This window comes from Schistocerca nitens, chromosome 3 (genome assembly GCF_023898315.1).
Source record: "Schistocerca nitens isolate TAMUIC-IGC-003100 chromosome 3, iqSchNite1.1, whole genome shotgun sequence".
Taxonomy (NCBI): domain Eukaryota; kingdom Metazoa; phylum Arthropoda; class Insecta; order Orthoptera; family Acrididae; genus Schistocerca; species Schistocerca nitens.
This window is the reverse complement of record NC_064616.1, coordinates 770079490-770090799: the sequence shown is the minus strand read 5'-3', so window position 1 is coordinate 770090799 and position 11310 is coordinate 770079490.

Sequence of the window (11310 nt, the reverse complement as noted above, 5' to 3'; positions counted from 1 at the left end):
CAACTTTCTCCTCCGAATGGGAAAATATTTTGTTGAGACCGACCTACTTAGGGAGAACGATCACCAAGATAAAATAAGGGAAATCAGAGCTCGTACAGGAAGATATAGGTGTTCATTCTTTCCGCGCGCTATACGTGATTGGAATAATGGAGAATTGTGAAGGTGGTTCGATGAACCCTCTGCCAGGCACTTAAATGAGATTTGCAGAGTATCCATGTAGATGTAGATGTAGATGAGAAAGTAGGTAGGGAGAGATGGACAAAGAGAGGGAGAGGAAAAGATGATAAAGAGATGGGGAGGAGGAGAGCCACAGAGAGAGGGGAAAGGAGGAGATGGAATAATAGAAGACTGGAATAAATACATGCCTAATACTCAGGTAATTGTAAGAAATGAAAGAACTCTACTTGTTACTACTTGCCATACCGTCAGATTAAAGTAGCCTCACTTAATCTCTGCTCCCTGGACCGTGGAGGCATTGGCTTTCTTCTTATACGGGAGAAAATTCAGTTGCCGAAATAAGTAAATAAACGATTAGTAAAGGGAACAAGGAGAGTCTACAGATCAATATCAGACGGACAGTGGTAATTAAATCGGATATGTTATTAACGAAACACAGAAATGCGATGCAGTCTCGTTACATAAAGTGTGACTTTTCCAGCCCACAATTCTGGACTGTACAGCGATCCACAGGCTTGCTGTGTATCAAACCAAATGTAAGAGAAAAGATACAGAACCACATTCTAAATAATGATCATCATCCAGTCGCTAGAGACAATATGAATCAGAAAATCAGAGAAAGGCCTGGAAATCTAAGATAAAGAACGAAAATAACGAGCCACGAATTGCGAGCACGCTGACAGGGGCAGCGCGATGACACTGTAGAATGCGTGAAGTTAATTCCTTACGGTACCAATTGCGTATTTGCAACTTAACCACGAACTGCTGTGCTACGAGCATTCTACCGCAGAAGTCTTGACGAAATCTGAACGTAGCTGTGTGCGATTGCTTCCAAAGTCGTGTAAAAAAAAAAAAAAACCACATGCATCGTTAAAAAGGCGGCAAATACCGCACTAGAGTTGGTCATGAAGTGATGCCTACCATGAACAGTATCGAAATGAGGCCGAGAGGCCAGTTTTGTTACATCTGACGTCGCACAACTGCGCGCTTCCTCCGAGAGCAAAAGGTTCCTGTAGTCAATTTAATTGGGGGTGGACATGCCGATGGTCCCTTAGGCCAGGACTTAACAACTGGCCGGTTTTGAGCACGAGTATTCGCGTCTGCTCAGGTATCTGCTCGCGAGCAGCTGCAAGGTCGCGGAGTAGGGAGGGAGGGGAGGGAGGGGAAATGCGCGCGCACGTTTGAATACGGCCGCAGCGTGCCTATTGAATTCGCGCCGACTGTGTAACGTTTAAAGTACTACGATCAGCTCGTAACAGTCACTTCGCTGGTTAAGAATCATGTGAAGTCGCGGTTGTGTAACCCCAACCATGCTTTCGCAGTTCAACCCCCACTGGGAGGAATTGTATCTGTTTACTGAAAAAGATGGTGTTGCAAAATGATTAGTATGTCACAAAACGCTGAATTCTTTTACGAAATTTAATTTGCAGCGACATTATATGTCGTACCACGCGAAAGACTACGGACGTGGAAAATGTGATTGACCAGATCGTGCACAGGAAGTTATTAAACTTAAAAGGCAGCTATCCGAAGAAGATCTGGACGACGAAGAAAAATCAACTGAGGCAGCTCTCAGAGTGGGTTACAAAATTGCTTTGCTTTTAGCAAAATCCCTGCGCCCCTTAACTGATGGCGATTTAACAAAAGAATGTTTGGTAGCTGCAGCGGAACATTTGTGTCCATCTCAAGTTGAACAGTTTCTGATTGTGCCATTATCTAACATGACCATTATGCGTCGCATACAGGACATGGCATACGACGTCCAGAGCCAGTTTGCAAATATCTGTAAAGATTTTATGGCGTATTCTCTAGCTCTGGACGAAAGTGTTGATATCACTGGAACAGCGCAGCTTGCCATATTTATTAGAGGTGTTAATAGAGATCTTTAGGTGAGGGAGGAGCTCCTCGATGTAGTAGCCATGAAGAACACTACAACCGGAGGTGATATTTTAAGTAGTGTTGAAGAAAGTGTTGAAAATATAGGATTGTCGTGGAATTCTTTAGTTTCAGTGTCTATAGATGGTAGAGGCATACACTAAGCTAATAAAATTATGAGGCACGTGTACATTCTCCTTTATTTGTTTCATTTGTCGCAGTAATAATTCGTGAGTGATATCCCTGCAGGTGGCCGCGGATTTACATCGACTGGCGGCAGCTGTTGTGTACCCCACGTGACTCTCCCCACTCTCCGCTCTGGTCCGGTAGTGGGGGTAGCGTGCTCGCGTTGCTCCGTGCTCGCGCCTTGCTGCTCACAGCTTGCTCCGCGAGCACGTATGTTGTGAAGCCCTGCCTTAGGCTTTCTCCAGAAGGGCAGTTCAGCCTAAACAATCTGAATCTGTGATTGGAAGTGCGGCTACAATTTAATTGTCCTCTTTCACTTTGTGTGGCAACGGCCTTGCCGCAGTGGATACACCGGTTCCCGTGAGATCACCGAAGTTAAGCGCTGTCTGTCGTGGTCGGCACTTGGATGGCTGACCATCCAGGCCGCCATTCGCTGTTGCCATTTTTCGGGGTGCACTCAGCCTCGTGATGCCAATTGAGGAACTACTTGACAGAATAGTAGCGGCTTCGGTCAAGAATACCATCATAATGGCTGGGAGAGCAGTGTGCTGACCCCACGCCCCTCCTATCCGCATCCTCCACTGAGGATGACACTGCGGTCGGATGGTCCTGATAGGCCACTCGTGGCCTGACGACAGAGTGCTCTCACTTTGTAACGGGTCTGGACTGGACAGCAGCTGCGACTTCACGATGTGCTCTAAACGTCTTCGAAAAGTTTGAGGGCTACATTCGTACCAAGGAAAAATCCCTGGAAGTACCAGTATTCGAACGTGGGTCCTCAGCATAGCAGCCAGACACGCTGATCACTAAGCTATGGAGACATACGTGTAGATGCAATGTGATAAATTTTTCAAGTAATGAATACTGGCATCATCAACACTGTGTATTGGTTCTAGCAACGTATCTCAGAGGCAATTAGTTTTAGGAGAACGAACGTTCAAAATATCCCACCACGAAGTAACAATCTGAATAAATTCTGCTCTACCAACTAACTACTGCTATTGAGAAAAGAGTGCTAATCCGACACTTTTTTTTTTTACCGGAAAGACACACTGCCAATGTGATATTTCACTTCTGAATATTTGAGGTATGCAATACTGCCTTTGACGGGGTTAGGTCTTGGCTGGAACCCAAGGGATTTGTAAGATTGCAGCGGAATTTCACGTAGTTGTCTTCCTGCCATTCCATCGGTTTCGTGGAGTGATGTCGGATACCTGTTAATTGTTACAGGCTCTATATCCCGTTGGCTACGGACGCGCAGGATACCCAAATTGGCATGCAATAACAGCTGTAAGCTACATTTACCTAAAGAGTATAGACTGGGATTCCTATTGATTTATTGGAGGTGGGAAGGAGAAAAAGTCTTGTGAAGCAGTTTTAAACAAATTTCCAGGAAACTGTTTTGAGCGGCTAGTTCGACAGCCCACATGCAGTGGAAATATTTTAGTCCTTATAGCTACAAACAGGCCTGATCTTAAGAATAGTGTCAGTATAGAGACAGGGATTAGCGTTGATGAATGAAGCCATTTTCCTGCCGGTGAGAGGGGGGCATATTAAGCTTGGCAGGGAGGGGGGTAGTGGTGTAGGTTCCAAATTTTAGACACACCGCGCTAAAAATACCAACGGTTAATACTTCAGATTTCAAATATTAGTGACACCTTGCTAAATATAGCAACGGTTAATATTTTCATCTCTGATATTTAATTAAATTATGTGTAGGTAATAAATAGGTATAGCCTAAATTAATTATCTTAAACATAAAATAATAAGAATCAATAAAATAATATAATTGCGTGCAATAATTTACAACCGGAATAACATAACAATTGGATCCTTTTACTGACCTCCCATCTCAGACGATGCAATTGCTGAAAGATTCAAAGAAAACTTGAGTTTAATCTCAAACACGTATCCGAGTCACGCTTTGACTTTGGTGACTTTAATTTACTCTCGGTATATTGGCGAAAATACATGTTTAAATCCGGAGGTACTTATAAAACATCTGAAATTGTGCTAAATGCATTCTCTGAAAATTATTTCGAGCAGTTAGTTCATGAGCCCACACGAATAGTACGCGGTAGTGAAAACATACTTGACCTCTTAGCAACAAATAATCCTGAGCTACTAACAAGCATCAAAACGGACACAGGGGTTAGTGAACACAGGGTAGTCGTAGCGAGACTGAATACTGTAACCCCCAAATCCTCCAAAAATAAACGAAAACTGTGCCTATCCAAAAAATCAGATAAAAGTTCATTGGACGCCTTCTTGAGAGACAATCTCCACTCCTTTCAAATTAACAATGTAAGTTCAGTCCATATGTGGATTGAATTCAAGGAAATAGTATCGGCAGCAATTGAAAGATTTATACCAAAAAAATTTATAAACGACGGAGCTGACCCTCCCTGGTACACAAAACGGGTCAAAACACTCTTACAGAAACAACGAAATAAACATTCCAAATTCAAACGAGAGCAAAATCTCCAAGATTGGCGATCTTTCACAGAAGCTCGAAATTTAGTGGGGATTTCAATGCGAGATACTTATAATAGTTTCCACAACCAAACATTGTGTCGAAACCTGGCACAAAATCCAAAGAGATTCTGATCATACGTGAAGTATGCTAGCGCCAAGACACAATCAATGCCTTCTCTACGCTACAGCAATGGAAATACTATCGACGACAGTGCTGCCAAAGCAAAGTTATTAAACACAGTCTTCCGAAATTCCTTCACCAAAGAAGACGAAGTAAATATTCCAGAATTCGAATCAAGAATAGCTGCAAACATAAGTAATTTAGAAACAGATAGCCTCGGAGTAGTGAAGCAACTTAAATCACTTAACAAAAGGAAGTCTTTCGGTCCATAATGTATACCATTTAGGTCCCTTTCAGAGTATGCTGATACATTAGCTCTATACTTAACTATCATATACAACCGTTCACTCGACGAAAGATCCGCACCCAAAGACTGGAAAGTTGCAAAGGTCACACCAATATTCAAGACAGGTAGTAGGAGTTATCCACTAAATTACAGGCCCATATCATTAACGTCGATATGGAGCAGGATTTTGGAACATATATTGTATTCGAACTTTATGCATTACCTCGAAGACAACGGTCTATTGACACACAGTCAATATGGATTTACAAAACATCGTTATTGTGAAACAAGACTAGCTCCTTACTCACACGAAGTGTTGAGTGCTATTCACAGGAGATTTCAAATTGATTCCATATTTCTAGATTTCCAGGAGGCTTTTGACACTGTACCACACAAGCGGCTTGTAGCGGAATTCTGTGCTTATGGAATATCGTCTCAGTTATGTGACTGGATTCGTGATTTCCTGTTAGATGGGTCACAGTTTGTAGTAACTGACGGAAACTCATTGCGTAAAACAGAAACGATTTCTGGCGTTCTCCAAGGTAGTGTTATGGGCCCTTTGCTGTTCCTTATCTATATACACGATTTAGGAAATAATCTGAGCAGCCGTCTTAGATTGTTTGCAGATTATGCTGTCGTTTATCGACTAATAAAGCCATCAGAAGATCAAAACGAATTGCAAAACGATTTCGAAAGGATATTTTTATGGTACAAAAATTGGCAATTGACCCTAAATAACGAAAAGTGTGAGGTCATCCACATGAATGGTAAAAGGAATCCATTAAACTTCGATTACACGATAAATCAGTCAAATCTAAGGGCCGCAAATTCAGCTAAATATCTAGAAATCACAATTACGAACAACTTAAATTGGAAGGTCTCCGTCCGAACAGACCTTGGAAGGCCCAGAGGTACCGACCGGCCGCCGCTTCATCCTCAGCCCACGGGCGACACTGGATGCGGATATGGAGGGGAACGTGGTAAGTACACCGCTCTCCCGGCCGTATGTCAGTTTACGAGACCGGATCCGCTACTTCTCAATCAAGTAGCTCCTCAGTTTACCTCACAAGGGCTGAGTGCACCCCGCTTGCCAACAGCGCTCGGCAGACCGGATAGTCGCCCATCCAAGTGCTAGCCCAGCCCGACAGCGCTTAACGTCGTTGATCTGACGGGAACCGGTGTTACCACTGCGGCAAGTCCGTTGGCGTTAAATCGCAAGGAACACGCAGAAAATGTTGTGGGGAAGGCTAACCAAAGACTGAGTTTTATTGGCAGGATACTTAGAAAATATAACAGATGTACTAAAGAGACTGCCTACACTACGCTTGTCCGTCCTCTTTTAGAATACTCCTGCGCGGTGTGGGATCCTTACCAGATAGGATTGACGTGGTACATCGAGTAAGTTCAGAGAAGGGCAGCACGTTTTGTGTTATCGCGAAATAGGGAAGAGAGTGTCTCTGAAATTATACGGGATTTGGGGTGGGCACCATTAAAACAAGCAGCTTAATCTCAAGAAATTTCGATCACCAACTTTCTCCTCGGAATGCGAAAATATTTTGTTGACACCGATCTACATAGGGAGAAACGATCATCATGATAAAATAAGGGAAATCAGAGCTCGCACGGATAGATATGGGTGTTCGTTTTTTGCGTGCACTGTACGAGATTGGAATAATAGAGAATTATTGTGAAGGTAGTTCAATATACCCTCTGCCAGGCAATTAAATGTGATTTGCAGAGTATCCATGTAGATGGAGATGTAGATTCACAGCGAACTAATACGTCGAGACTTTTTCACAGCATATCTGTTGATGTCATCATCAATGAAAGTTTTTGTAGATTGCTCATCCCCTACTGTTGACGACTTCACCCAAGTTTGAAGCGTATCCTGACCCATCCTATTTCTTAATTTTGTCATTACCCTATTGGTTGTGCTAAATGACCGAATGGCAGTGGAAACGGAAATGCACAGCACACATTCAGCAAGTGTCCTCAGTATGTCATAACCGATATCTGCCTTTAAGATAAAATAATCAGCATCAGAAGACATATCTTCTGTTTTATTATGAGCAGGATACTTAAAAAAAACCAAGTCTTCAATAACAGCGTCAACATTTTTAAGTCCTAAAATCAAGCACATTTCTTAACAAACGACATCTCTAAATTTTTGAAATATTTTAAAACTTTCGAAGCATGGAATTAGTTCTATTACTTACACAGCCTTCTCTTTGAACCATTGTTCAGTTTCATCAATTAAACTTTTCACAAATTTCCTTACATTTTTCATGCTGTGTCCGTGAATAGCACACGTTTAACTTTGGTCGCGTCCATTTGTAGATTTTTAATTTTCTGTAGTGTTTCATTTTACGCACTATTTTCATCGCAGTCACAAAGGCAGTCGATGTGTCTCAAATGTTCGAGAAACAAGTGCAGGGATCTGTGAAATGCTAGTTTTGCTTTTGCAAAACTTTATTTAGGTCTGAGACAACATTTAATGTAGCGACCAAAACATGCAATTGTGAGTTAACGAGCATTTTGCTCTCATTTAAGTATACGGCCGAAAGAGTCAACCCTCAGGAATTGTGAAACGAGCCCTGTCGTCCAGGACCGTGTGCCTCAAAGGATGCACATTCACCACGAGATGGGGAAACTCACAGGCGTCTATTGTCTGCTGAGGCCTAAGTGCTGTAGTGTGCGAGTGAGACAGACGAGAATTTACGTCTTAGGGAAACCCCGTAGTAGCTGTTTGTGGCCAAGGAAACGTAGCAGTGTTAAATATGGCGGATCTAAAATCGGCTATAAAGGGAAACATTTATGAAAACTATTTAATTCTGTAGCAATTCTGGGAATGAAGCCACAGTAACTTTAATCTACTATCCTTCATAAATTTTTATGGTAATCCCAATAAAATTTCAATATTGTTCATATCTATATAGTTTAGGATTTACTGTTAAAGTGAAATTAAGAAGTTTTGTAACAAAGACCTGAACGCTAAAATCTGAAGGCTTTAGTCGATCTTAACGAGCGATATTTCATATGGAAGAGCATCATTAAAATGACAAACGTTGTAAATATCGACTCTAACTTTATTTGTTTAAAATATATAGTAAATTTAAATTATCAGTATTTTCAGTTAAGCATCAGATCATCATTTCCTCCACACAAAACACATTGAACGATGACAGCATGACACCTTATTGAATCATTAGGTAATAGAATATTTGTTGTGAAGTTTAGTGCATAATAGTTACTTTTGTTCTTTATTTATTTATCAGAAAGCACATTGGTGCAAGGCTACTGGCCGTGACATTCAAAATTAAGAAGTAAATTGTATTGGTTTTATGCAAAAGATTTTAACGTTTATTATGTAATGGATAGTATTGTTACTTTATTTAGAACAAGAAAGTGGTCAAGCTTTGGTTATTTAAATCAGTTGAAATATAAAATAATGTAGAATAAGCTGTAGCCAATCAGATGAACGGTCTCAGGAAAGGGAAATGCACTAGTCAGTTGAGCGAAGATGTTCGGCGCAAGGGAAAACGCGGCCGGGGACGGGCAGAGAGGAACAATTCAGATGCAGACGCAAAAGCGGACGGTCAGTCTTTAGGCAGCTAGGGAGCGAAACAACTTAGAAAATTTCGCGTTATGTGGTATCGTGGGACCTAGTCACTGAGCAGTGAGCAGCCGCGCGTCTGGTGTGAACTCTAACCTTTCGTGTAGATGACGAGGTGGAATATCGGACTTTTGTTTCGCGATGAGATTGTGTGTGAATGATCGAACTGTGTCAAATGGATATGCTCTCGAGTGTAACAGTAACTCTAAATACGACCACTTTCGTTATTAGTTTGCTTTTTGAATGAACATTATTCTAACCAAATCGCAACTGTGTGGCCTACATCATTTGTGGGTCGTTAATTTAGTTACTGATAATATTATTACTGTTATTGTGTGTTATATTAACTTTCTATTTCGCAAACTTGCCATCAGCCAGACAATTTAACCAAAGCGTCACAAGCGTCTAATTTAGGGCGTGTAATGCGACGCGTGCAGTTCAACCCCTTGACGAATTTGAGCCAAGACAAAATGGTTCAAATGGCTCTGAGCACTATGGGACTTAACATCTGAAGTCATCAGTCCCCTAGAACTTAGAACTACTTAAACCTAAATACCCTAAGGACATCACATACATCCATGGCCGAGGCAGGATTCGAAACTGAGACCGTAGCAGTCGCGCCGTTCCGGACTAAAGCGCCTAGAACCGCTCGGCCACAACGGCCGGCGAGACACGACATTTCCATAAAGGGGAACTGCATGTGATCCAGAACATCTTTGGGATGTTAGCTCGCAATAAATTATAAATCATTAATAGAGCATGAACTGTGTGAGAGGTTCTCAACCAGCGGCTGTCAACAGCTTCGGGTATTTTTAAAACAGGTTGTTCTAAATCACATTGAATTTCATGCAATGAATTTCCTCGTTTAAGAGAAGCATGAAAAACTTTGTAAATGTCCTTAGCAATATGTAATCTGTGTTTTATTATATGGTGTTTGCTGCAATAGTTAGTGGCACCAATTGACAAAATATGTGTTCTTCAGTGAATGTGCCCCCTTTTGTCTGATAACTGAGCTTGGACTCCACTGACAGAATCACTAAACTTAGCAGCACCATCGAAAGAGCATGTTACTAATTTGCATTAAAGAGTTTCCGTTTCTTTAGTTCACTGTCAATTTACTGTAGTATTCTTCAGTTCCACAAGACATAAAAAAAACTTCCCTTCACTTCAAAAGACGCAGACGGCGCAACATAACGAACTAGCAAAGACAATTCGCTTTGATTAGAAACACGTGTGCATTCGTCTACCGTTAAGGATAAGTATTTATCGTAGAGGAATTTTTTTCATTTTGATTGCCTAAAATCGTATTTTTAGTTTCCGGGGGGAATTTTTCTCTCCCCGGGCCACCCTCTGAATTCATAGTTGGGGGATTAGTGATCATGATGTCATCATTCCGACAATGGTTATGAAGTTAAATCCATGAAGAAGGCTAGGAGAGTACTTTTTCTAGCAAGAGCAGATAATCAGTTGCTGGCATTCCACTTAGACAATGAAAAGGCATTCTTTATTTCTGATATGACGGATGTAGAGGTATTATGGGGAAAGCTTAAACTGACTGTAAATCACGAACGGGAGTAGTGTTTGCCGAGTGAGTGGATTAAGGACGGAAAAGACCCTCCATGCTTTAATAGCAAAATTCGGAAAATGCTGAGGAAGCACAGACTGTTCGCCTCTCGCTTAAAAAAAGCGCCATTGACGACAGGCAAAAGTTAGTAGAAATTCGAGCGTATGTAAAAAGATCGTCGCACGAAGCGTACAACTGCAAACGTCAAACCGCAGCAGAATATCTCGCCACGAACCGAGAAAATTCTAGTCCTACGTAAAATGGCTAAGCTGTCCGAAGACTTCTGTAGAGTCACTCGTTGACCACACTAATGTATTACAAGAAGACAGCAAAGCAAAAGCTGTTGTTGGAAATTTCGCGTTTAAGAAACCATTCACGCAGGAGGATCGTACAAACATACAGTCGTTCGAGCGTCGCGCGGACCCCCGTATGGAGGACACAGAACTTGGCATCCCTGGTGTAGAGAAGCAGCTTAGAATTAAAAACTAACAAGTCGCCAGGTCGATATAGAATCCCAAACCGGTTTTACAGAGTGTACTCTATGGCACTGACTCCTTATTTAGCTTGCATTTATCGCGAATCTCTCGCCCAGCACAACGTCGCAAGAGATTGGAAAAAATCACAGGTTATTCTTTCTACGCCGGCCGAAGTGGCCGCGCGGTTCTGGCGCTGCAGTCTGGAACCGCGAGACCGCGAGACCGCAGGTGTGTGATGTCCTTATGTTAGTTAGGTTTAACTAGTTCTAAGTTCTAGGGGACTAATAACCTCAGCAGTTGAGTCCCATAGTGCTCAGAGCCATTTGAACCATTCTTTCTACGCAAGGAGGGCAAAAGAAACGACCCACAAAATTATAAGGTGGCTATAATTTCGCACCTTACAAGAACTCACCCACATACTTTGCCGTGATCTACGAACACAATTAGGTATCATGTGACAGGTTGTACATCGTATATATGAATATATAAATGAGACTGACATTGTCATGTACGTCTTGTAAATAATTGTTAACGCTT